At 37.6% G+C, this 11638-nt stretch overlaps 1 long non-coding RNA gene across 1 annotated transcript; it reads right to left on the bottom strand.

The window, feature by feature from the left end:
* Nucleotides 1-2602: 2602 nt before the first annotated feature.
* On the bottom strand, nt 2603-10511 carry LOC122237957. Its single transcript, XR_006216783.1, has 3 exons — nt 10063-10511; nt 5042-5111; nt 2603-2842 (listed from the first exon to the last, which is right to left on the bottom strand). It is a non-coding gene; the product is annotated as an uncharacterized LOC122237957 (long non-coding RNA).
* Nucleotides 10512-11638: the final 1127 nt, after the last annotated feature.

Genomic DNA, 11638 nt, shown 5'->3' with positions numbered 1-11638 from the left:
AATTCTCCAAATATGCCTTTGTTGATCTTCTGGCCTAAAATGCCTTCCTTGGCCTAAAATGCCCTCCTCCCCCTAATCTAAATCTATTAATTCAAGAAATGTCATGGATTTCTCAAACAAGCATACATTTTTTTTTGTGATTTGGGGACTAATAAACAGAAAAGGGTAAAAAAGGAAAGAAACTACCATCTATATTTTGAGCCCAGAAGTCAGAGGGGAGACACTGAAATGTTTTTGTTATTATTTAGTAGACCTCTTTTTCACGCTTATTTAAAAACAAAACAAAGTAGTAAAAGCCCAATACTTTTTGCAAAAGACTGTATACAATGTTAAGACTTTAAGACCATACTCTTAACACCATAAGTGTATGCTCAGAAAGAGTAATTTCAGTTTGATTTATCTGACCATATTTGGTGAATCCCATTCCCTCGGGAGGAGCAGCTATCAAAATGATCTAATTCATAATAACATTAAGAATGTTCTGGCACCCTGAGAAGGAGGATTACTATGTGCAAAAGAGCTCTCCAGTGAAGGTGGGAGAGGAGCATGGCCCCTCTTTTCCTTCCCAGATGCCCCTCAGGTTACCCGTGACTCATTATTTAACAGAGGTTTCAAGAAATGCCTCATGTTAAGATGTCTGTCACCCAAATGATAACCTCTAGAGAGCCTGGGACTGGTTAGGTAAGTCACTTTTGTGGATAATATTCTCACCCTAAAAACTGAAAAGTGCTAAGAATTATCTTTCAGATATAACTCACTAGCTTGGAAGACTGTACAGATGCATTTATATGAAGATTACATTTGGTTCAAGGACTCCCCAAAATATCAACATATATTTAAAAATTTTTATTTCTCTTCATTCTATAAAGGAATTGTGGTATCGTACAAGGATTTTAACCTTATGCTAAATGGAAAATTAAAAAAAACACGCAAAATGTTTAAAGATAGGATAGCATGCAGATTTATAGGTCATAAAATAGAATATGGTTATTAAAATTGGACTGCAAAGTTTTTTGAGCTGCTTAATAGCCAAGGTAAAAATAAAAACATGATAGGTTAAAACTTCACATTCCATTAAAACAAATTTCAATTTCTGTTATTCTATAATTCTGTTATTTAGGTCTATAATATAGACCTCTGTGTGGGTTTTCATGTATAAGCAGTGACACATGAATATCTTTAACAACATTCCCTCAATAAATGCAGTAGTAGGTTCTGTCTGTAGTTTCTTCTACTATTCTTCTAGGTTAAACAAAGGTGTGACAGTACATAATTCAAAAAGGTGATCTGAAGGAAGACAATAGATTCCATATGCAACCCTGTGATAATCCAGGGAATAAAAATGAGATAGCTAAAGAAATGGAGTAACTGTTTGTTTTTTAAGATTTACTTCTTATAGGTTTCCTTCAATTGGACTTGTGATAAAAGTTGATCACAAGTCTACTTGATGGATGTGTTAATTAACTAGATTGGGGACTCCTTCATGTCAAATCACCCCAAAGAACATTATAAATATCTTACAGTTTTATATGTCAATTATACCTCAATAAAACTAAAGTTTTTTAAAAAGTTGAGCAGACCAGAATTTAATACATAAAATGTTGTGTGGCCTGACGTTCAGATATTCTCTGTAGTATAAGAGAAGATCCAGAGACTTTCAAAATCAATCAAAAAATGAAAGGGGTGGTAACCTTTAGAAAATCTGAGGGCCCAGTGTCATGATACATCCACATACTTCTTTTTTTATTGAAATATAGTTGACACACAATGTTACATTAGTTTCAGGTGTACCACATAGTAATTCAGCAACTGTAGGAGTTATGCTATGCTCACCACAAGTGTAGCTAGCTGCCATCTGTCACCATATAACACTATTACAATATCTCATGAGCATATTTTTATTGCAACTTCCAGAAAGCCCAAACCAACATAACTTAAAGACCTAGATAATTTATTTTAATATTTCTTATTTCCTAAAAATTTATTTAAAGCTATATTTCATTCTAAGTAATGCAAGATGAATTTCATAGATTTTGGCATATAGTGTATGAATTATCACTTGAAACCCTTATATTTAGTAATATTTTTCAGTTTCTAAATATGTGAAAATTTTAAAAGGTATCCTTTGGTTTTTAACTTCTAAGTTTATTGTATTACAGTAAGTAGTTTAGTCTACATAAGAATCCTTCAGAATTATTTAGATTTCCTTTTGACCTAATACATGAATTGTTTTTGTAAATTTCTCATGTCTGAAAAAGAAAGTGTATTCTCTGTTGGATGTAGAGTTTTATACAATAGCTTGAGCATATTAAATGCACTGTTCAGGTTTTAGATATAGGAGCTGTGTAGAACTTTAGATGCCACTTCAAGGAGAAAGCTATGGATGAGTAAATTTTGAATTGATTGAATTTAAACCAAACATACTTTTCTGGAGTTGACTAAGATTATGTTTTCAGCCACCAGGGGTGTATTTGTTTATCTATTACTGCGTAATAAATCATCCCCAAAGTTAATGGCTGAAAACACCATCGTTCATTTGCTCAATTTCTATGGGTTGGCAATGGGCAGGGCTTACCTGGATTGGTTTTTCTGCCATTCTTGCCTGGGGTTGCTTATGCAGCTGTAGTAATCTGGGGATTGCCGGTGGCTGGACCATCCAAGATGGCTTCACTCACATGTCTGGTGCCTCCGATGGGATGGGTGGCCTCTCTATCCACAAGTCTTTCATTCTGGTCTTCTTCACATGAGAGTGGAAGCATTCCAAGAGGATAAGACCAGAAGCTGCGATGCCCCTTGTGTCCAGGCTCAGAAGTTGCATGCATTTCTACCACATTCTTGATGGCTAAAGCAAGTCACAGGGTCATTCCAGATTCAAAAGGCAGGGAAATAAATTTCATCTCTCGATGTGAGAAGCTACAAAGAATTTGGGGCAATTTTGCATCCATCACAAAGGGAAATATAGTTTAAAATGAAGATTTGAGTTGGGCTATAGGAAAGGGAAATTCTGTATATTGTATTCTTGAGCACATGGTTTGAATATATACCTGCTTCATATGGTTGCAAAGGGGCTATGTTGAATAAAGTTTTCATGTCCTTGTGAAGGATGTTCCAAAAGGACTGAGGGCTTCCAGACAGGATGTTTGCCTGACTCTTTCCAGTGAATTATTTCTTGGCTGCTGCAGCATCCTGGTGGATGCCAAGTAAGAAACTCATTTTTAGAGCCCCATAAACTTAGGTCCTGCTTTGATGAGGAGACATATAAAGAGTGTGACTTTTGAATAGACTAAGGCCATAATTTATCTAAGGCCTAAATGGGGAAAACTTTTATGAAATTCTCCCTTCATTATGTGGAGTTCATGGTACATGACTTGTTTCTGCAAGATAGGCCTTGGCTGAACTTAACTGTAAGGGAAGTCCTGGTGACTGCAAAGTTAATTTTCAGAAACAAAGCCAGTTGGGAGGAGAATTTTGAATTCTCTTATTTTAAATACCATATCCAGAACGAAATTGGACAGGGTGAAGTTGGAGTTTATAACATTCTCTGAAAAATCAGCACCTAAGAGTTTGGGGTTTACACACTCAGTCTTATGATCTCACCAGGACAGTAAAAGTCTATGCTCCTAGGAATGAAGGCAGGGGAAGATTTCTCCATTAGAAAAATGCTATTTTGTCCTTTTCCTCTTTTGGAGTTGCCTCACTTTCTCTTCTAACAAATCAGATCAGCCCTGTCCTCTCCAGGGTTCTCAGGGGAGTTACATCTGGTGTGCGGAATGGATTTGGATCCCCTAATCTGCTGCTGACCTCCTTTCTGCCAACTGAGTTAGACAGTTGTGATCACTGAACAGTGTAGTAGGCAAAGGAAGCAATCATTTGATAGTATACCACTCTAACTTTCATCCTGACTACCAACAGACACATTTACAGTACTATTTGCAACAATGAAAAGTTCTGTATCCTTGATGGGTCCACTGGAATGTTCCATCCTGTTCCTTCCTAATGATGAAGAAACTCACCATTAAGTTTTGTGATTTACTTGAAAACTCTCACTAGGACTCAGATTCCTGTTTTGACTTATAAGGCAGTGTATGTTTGTCATGCTTGGAGTACCCTGGTGAGTATGCAGACTGTGATGTTATTCTTTCAGAGTGAAAACTGTTTTCCACCTGACCATGGCCCGTGCTTTGTTTCCCACTGGGGCCTGGTCAGGCAAGCTGTGTGTACACTTCTTGAGAAGGCTGATTGTTGTGAAAACCTTTGCCACATAAACAGAAACAAGGCATTGGCTCATTTAGATACAATCGCCAGCAACTTTTCTCTTATAACCTCTGGAACACAATTGCATCAGTTCAGACATGTGACTGGGAAGAAGTATCAGCTCAAAGACCATCTGGTTAAGAATGAGGAGTACTTCCCAGGTTGGCAGATGGCAAAATGCCAAAATTCCCAAGCACATCTGCCTTGGTCCCTAATTCCTAAAAGATTCACAAGCTGAGGAGTTCTGACCCAGCCTCATAAAGGTGGGTTTGCCCTGGAAGAATTTGCCACGATTCTTTTGGAGCACCCTCAGGGGCTTTTGTATTTCTGGAGCTAACCTAATGAGTAAGTGTTGCTTTAGGACACATCTAAATTAGTTAAAATTCATTCATTCATTCATTCATTCAATTTATATTTATGAGCAGATATTGTCCTAAGGCTAGATTCACAAAGATAGACCCAATTTCTGCCCCTAACAGTTCATGCGACAGAGTGAGGATCTAAGAGAGGGAGGGATGGGACATATAGATGTTGACAATACAGAACCCCTTCCTCTATCTTTTTTAAATGTGAAATATGCTTTGTCATGCTATGTTAAGTAAAAGTTTAATTGCTTCATTTGTTCAATCAGCAAACATTTATTGAATGCCTGCTTTGTGCCAGGCCATGTTCCAGGTGCTATGGCTTTAAGGGAGTCCATTTAAGGAACAGCCTGAGATAATGTTAGGAAGATCAGAGAAGCACCCTCCCTTATTCTCCCTTCACCCTTCTCCAACTGCCCTCTCACCTCATCTTCTGAGGCAGCAACAACTTCTAATCCTTTTTGGGTCCAAGGGAGGGCATCCCCTCAAAAGGAACTTTGAAAGTAATCAGATATACAATGTAAATATCACCTTTAACCATGCCAATCATTTGTCTCCCCTGGACTTTCTTTAAATACACATGCAGGTTTACTCATGGCAGTGAGGCAGCACTGAAGAAGGGAGAAATAGGACAGCCAGAGTATGGTAACTTTGCCAGTGACTGACTGCTTGCATCTCTGTTGAGTAATCCTCTTTAGTAAATGCAAGCTGAGACTCAAAAATGAATGGAGGCTACCTAGGGTAGTGACAGGTATGTCCCAGGTGATGGCAGGGTCTTATCTCCTTCCCCATCTGATACTCAGCGAAGATATCTGTACAAATAGTCCCATGATGCATTTGACCAAACAGTTTTCTCCCCCCGATACTTTAGTACACTGAATCATATAGAAAAAGGGATAAATTATTTGGATAAACATAGATACTTCTTCTAGGCACTAAGGGGCTGTTTGAAATCATTATATAAAAAATCAGGCTTGAAGTAGTTAAAAAAAAAGAGGTAGATTTTATCTGTAATATGAAAATATTTCCAAAATGTGTAAATGGGTTAGACAAGTTGCAAAATAACATATAGTAGGATGAAGTCATTTATATTAAAAAAAGGGGGGGGAGGAACAATGATAATGGCTAATATTGTATAGTGCTTATTACGTGCCAGACACTGTTCCAAGTGTTTCATGAGATTAACTCATTTGATCCTCAAAATGATGCCATGAATTAGGTACTGTTATTATTTCCATAATACAGATTCGAAAACTGAGGCATGGAGAAGTTGAGTGTCTTGCCTAAAGTCACACAGCTAGGATTTAAACTGAGGCAGTCAGTCTGCAGATTCTGGAACTTAAGCTTTGCGATATTTCTACAGGTACAGCCATAGACATAGAAAATGCTTAGAAGAAAGGATAGAGAGTTACACACCAAATGGAAAATTATGGTTGTCTTTGGAGAAGAACCAAGAATTGGAGGTGGGGCAGGGTCAATTTAAATATTCTCTTAGCTGAAATGTTTGAAGGTCAACCGCCCCCCGCCCCCCCGCCAAAAGAGAAAGACTGCATGTTACTGCTGTTAAATTATTTACTTTTTTAAAGATTCTATGTTTAAGAAATCTCTCCACTCAACATGGGGGTTGAACTCATGACCTCTAGATCAAGAGTCACATGCTCTACAACTGAGCCAGGCAGGCACCCCCTGTTAAATTTATTTCCAGATAATTTTTTAAATATTAAAAAAATCAAACTTGGGGTCAATATAAGTGATTTTGAATAAAATTGGTAGATTATGCTCTTTTCCTAAATTTCACATTGATTTTGATATCGAGAGCAGAAGAATTAATTGTGTTCATCTTTCCTCTTGTTCTGTCTCACGACTTCTGATGAAATCTTATTTCAGAGATTAGATGAAAAGTTATGTCAGATTTTATCTGCAACAATGGAAGGCATATTGGTAAAAGTATTACATTTCATGGCTAAAATGTTTTTCAAGTTCAGAAACTAAAGCCCACATGACCATATCAGATCAAGTATTAGGTACTGAATCAAGTTAAGGAGTGTATTAGGCTGATATAGAGATTTCTCTCTCGATAGGAGATAGGTAGATAGATAATGAAAGAATAATTTATTTTAAGGAATTGTCTCAAACAACTGTGGGGGCTGGCGATTCTGAAATCTGTAGGGCTGACAGGCTGGAAATTCAGGTAAGAGTGGATGTTAGTCTTGAATCCAATATCTACAGGGCAGGTTAGCACATGGAACTGGAAGGGTTTCTCTGTCGCAGTTTGGAGGCAGAACTGCTTCTTGTTTTGGAAACCTGTTTTTGCTGTTAAGGTCTTCAATTGACTGGATGAGAGCCACCCATATTATAAGAGTAATCTGTTTTTACTTAAAGTCAACCAATTGCAAATGTTAATCACATACTTTCGCAGCATCATCTACACTAGTGTTTGACCAGACAACCAGACCCCATAGACTAGCCAAGTTGACACATAGTTAACCATTATGAGTAAATTCCAATTTGAACTGAATTCTGACTGCTCAAGAATATATATGTTAGAGATAATGTGAGTCTAGTGATTTTTTTCATTTAGGATGTCTGGAAGTTTGAATTTACTTTAAGAGACTCAGTCATTTGGAGAAAATCTTTGAATAGTACATTTGCAATACATTTAAGCTGTTCTAATCACTATTTTTGCTTAACCCAAGTTGAGTTGTGAGATGATTCTGAATTATTTCATGGCAGTTGAGATAAGGTTAACTAAAAAATTCACACAAATCTGTGAAGCTATACAGCAAATACATTGGTGAACTCATTGTAGTATAGCATTTTCAATTTTGTTCCTAAAGATAGTTAACTTATACGCAAAGTGCTTATTGTTCTTCAGTGAAGGTGGTCAATAATGAGAGGTGTTTTCATGTTAATATAATCACTCAGTTCTGTCTCTGACATCTCATCTAATAAAGTCATGCAAATAATTTCAGGATCACCTCCAGTCCACGAGTTTAAATTCTTTTGTTAAAAAAAATTTTTTTTCATGTTTATTTTTGAAAGAGAGAGAGGGAGAGAGAGAGCGAGCAGAGGAGGGGCAGAGAGAGAGACACACAGAATCTGAAGCAGGTTCCAGGCTCTGAGCTGTCAGCACAGAGCTTGACGTGGGACTCAATCCTAAGACCCTGGGATCATGATCTGAGCTGAAATCAAGAGTTGGACACTGAACTGACAGTTACCCAGGTGCCCCTATTGATGAACTTTAATATTACATTGATGCTCTGTTACTAAATGTAATACTTTGTTACTAATAGATAAATTGTGGGAAAACTAGTAAACATTTTTCAGATTTAGGACTATAGGTTTAATTAACAAAGGGTTATTCAGATTTTTACTTTAAATAAAATTATATACCACCTAAAGATACTTAAAATGTCTTTCTATGACTGCAAAGTAGAAGAAGGGAATATAGTACATGTCATAGAGTTGGTGGTGGCCTTTATCTTATTTTTCACCTGCGAGGTATTATTGGTTCCTTTCACAATTGAGGAAAATTAGGCTCAGAGAAGTTCAGAAACTTGTTCAAGGTCACCAGAAAGCAGAACTCCTTCAAGGCTTAAACTCCTTCCACTACAGACACAGCCTAAATAGAGAAGGAATTAAAATGCTTGCTCCTGCATTTCTTATATAAGAAAGGTGATTTGTTCCTATCTTATCTTGCATTTGTCTCCGTTCTCACTGTTGGCAGAGGTTTTAAGGACAAAGGTCTTTCTCTAAAAATAAGGCATTTCTTCCTAGGCAAGTGCAGCAGGTTGGACTATTTTCATTATATTTTTATTACATTGCAATTTGTCTTTGGCAAGACCAATTTAACTCGCCTTTTTCTAAATTACCACTGGAATAGGCCAGCAACTGCAATGAGTACTTCTGTAATGGGAATGGTAAGAAGAGAGGTGGGGTCAGGGGGGTCCACAGTGGAGGGAGCAAAGGACTTCCCTGGGTGGAATTTCAAAAGAGTTGATGAATGGTTTTAGTTATAGGGCAAAAAAAAATGGAAGTCCTCTCCTTTTCTCTCCTTTTTCTTTTGGTCACCCCTTTGAAGAAGCCTATAAGCTATAGCTGCTGCAAAACAATGTTGATTAGATAGGCACTTAGGTCAGGGTCATACTGTGGAGCTTGCACCTTCATCCACTTGTGCCATGAAGATAAATCTGTAGTTTACAGTCCTAGAGTAAGTATTGCTAGATATTTTTAAGATTGCATAGCTCTGCCCTTGAACTGTATTCATAAAGTGAAAGAGTTGTGGAGATCTAGTCCAGTGGTTTCCCAACATTTTTTCTGTAGCACAAGGACTTCAAATTCTTACTTGCAAGCCCAGTAAGCAAAACTAAGAAGAGGTGCTGCTCTGATGCAGTTCCTAGGCTCTCTTCCAGGTCTCTAAAATGTTTCCTTGGAGCCCCCATTTTAAAATTTCTGGTATTAGTCAACCCTCTAGTTTTACAAATTTAAGAAAAAAACATTTTGAACAAATACTATGTATCCAGCACTGTACTAATAAGTTTGGGGAAATTGTGGCCTAAAATAGGAGTATGTTCTGGTTCCTGGTTTATTAGGGGAGACAGATGATTGCAACACAATGGTAAATCAGTGATAACAAATGTACCTGTGATATTATGGAGTCATGGAATGGGGGGCTCCCTAATTCACTCTGGGGGAACTGAGTTGAGACTGAGCCTGAGTCTCTAAGACTGAACAAATTATCCAGGAGGGCAGTTAATTTGGGAAGGTATGGAGGACAGTATAATTCAGACTGAAGAATGGAGTGGGTAAGTAGCTAGGGGCATATTCTGGAAGATACAAGTTGTTTTATGTAATAGTGCTGTGGGAATTGATGAAGAGGACATAAGCCTTGATTCTTTAGAAAATAGGGAGCCACTGAAGGCCTCAAGTGAGGTCAAGTTTACATTTTAAATTGCCAACAGGGACTATGAGTTTGATGAGAACAAGGGAGGATGGAAGATAAATTAGGAGAGTATAGCACCGACAGAGAACCTAAGAGTAAATGTAAGTTTGGGGCGGGGGGTATGATGCATTCATTTTTGAGGTTCTAGGTAGAGGTGTCCAGCATGACTGCATGGTATCTCTAGTCAGAAGACTTGAATAGACTATGATCCTATATATAGAAAGGGACTGGAGAGATGCAGGAAAAAGTCAACTTTGCTTAATTCTTGATTTTTGGTTATTTTCTTAATCCTTTTCTATACTGAGCATATATTACTTTTATGACCAGGCAAAAGCATAGCTTAGTTTTAAAATTCTGTTGACTTAGCTTCCAAACTTTGCTATTTTCTTTAACCAGATTGGCACCACACTATATGGAATATCTTGCCACTAAAATTTGTATTTGGAAATGATACTATGTAGCCATTAAGATCATGCTTTTAAAAATAAATATGCAAATATTTACCAGTCTTCTTACACTAAACTTCATGATTTGGTTTATTTAGTTGGGTCCTATGCAGATACAGTGATGGAAAAATCTCGAGAATAAACCAGAGTGTTCACAGCATGTCAACTGCTCTCTTGAATGGAGAAATCACAGGCAGTCCAAATGTTCTCTCAATCACTAGTGATGGTAGAAAAAAATGCGAAGCTGAAATCTAGCCCAGGGTCTCCTCAAAGTCTGACTCACAGGAGTGTGGTTAGAAGATACAGCCTTTTCTGACATTGCCTGGGAATGATGAGTCTTGCCTAAAAACAGTAAAGAAAAATTGGGTGGTGTTCATTTGAACTTTCTTCCTACAACAAATAGATCATAATCTGTTATTAGAATCTACCAAATTGAGGGCTGACCTTAATGGAACACACATATTCAAAAGCTATCTTTGAGCATTTGCTACATTTAACTCACTAGAGCAAAAGAACCATCACTATAATATGAAATGAGTCATTTTTATTATGCTCAAAGCAACTTATAAACTTTATTATTACCAGCTTATTCTGGTTCATAAAAAACTCTGTAAGGTAATACACTGTGTTAACATGCCAACAGCATACATTTTTAGCAACTGGCTGCACTTTCCAGTTACTAACAGAAGTAAATGGAATACGTGGGTAAGGAGAGTCTGATTCAAGTTTTCTAGAGAACAATTTTCTCCAGTACTGGTTCAATATACTAACTTTAGCTTTCAGATTATACGTAGAGGTCGGTGTAAGTGTTGGAGTCTGCAGATTTCAAAAAAGGCAGGTAGAATTATTGTGAGGAAAACATGACGTAGACTTCACTAATGTCAAGTTTTTGTTTTTTTTTTTAATGTTTTATTTTTGAGATATAAGAGCGTGAGTGGGGGAAGGGTAGAGAGAGAGGTAGACAGAATCCGAAGCAGGCTCCAGGCTCTGAGCTGTCAGTACAGATCCCAATGCGGGGCTCCAACTTGTGAACTGCAAGATCATTACCTGACCTGAAGTTGGACGTGTAACCAACTGAGCCACGCAGGCACCCCTCATAGTCAAGGTTTTAAAAACTTATCTGTTGTCTGAATAGGTTCGTTTCCTAATGGAGAGAAACTGACTAGTACACACAGTATAGATTTTGAGAAACATGCCAACTTTGAGATACTATCAAAAGATAAAAATCTGAATAAAAAAAAATCTTTAAAAAAAATCACATTAGATTTTTATGTGGAATCTCCTGATACGTAACTGAGAAACTTTAGGGAATATGAAACCAAATACAGGAAATCAAGACTAAAATTATCGAAGAGTAAGTTCATTTCAAGTGGATGTCAAAGATGGACAATATAACTTGAAATGATTAGTGTGGTGTTTCTCAGATGTGCCTGACCACAAGAATTACCATGGACTTCTTACGAGTGAAGTCTGAGAGGTGCCTGGGTGGCTCAGTCCATTGAGCGTGACTCCTGGTTTTGGCTCAGGTCATGATCATGGGGTCATGGGATCAAGCCCTGAGTCAGGCTATGCGCTGAGCATGGAGCCTGCTTGAGATTCTCTCTCTCATTTCTTCTGTCCCTCTCCCCTGCTCG

The sequence above is a fragment of the Panthera tigris genome, chromosome B1, assembly GCF_018350195.1.
Source record: "Panthera tigris isolate Pti1 chromosome B1, P.tigris_Pti1_mat1.1, whole genome shotgun sequence".
NCBI lineage: Eukaryota > Metazoa > Chordata > Mammalia > Carnivora > Felidae > Panthera > Panthera tigris.
Note: the sequence above shows the minus strand (reverse complement) of the source record. Positions and strands in the feature narration are given on the sequence as shown.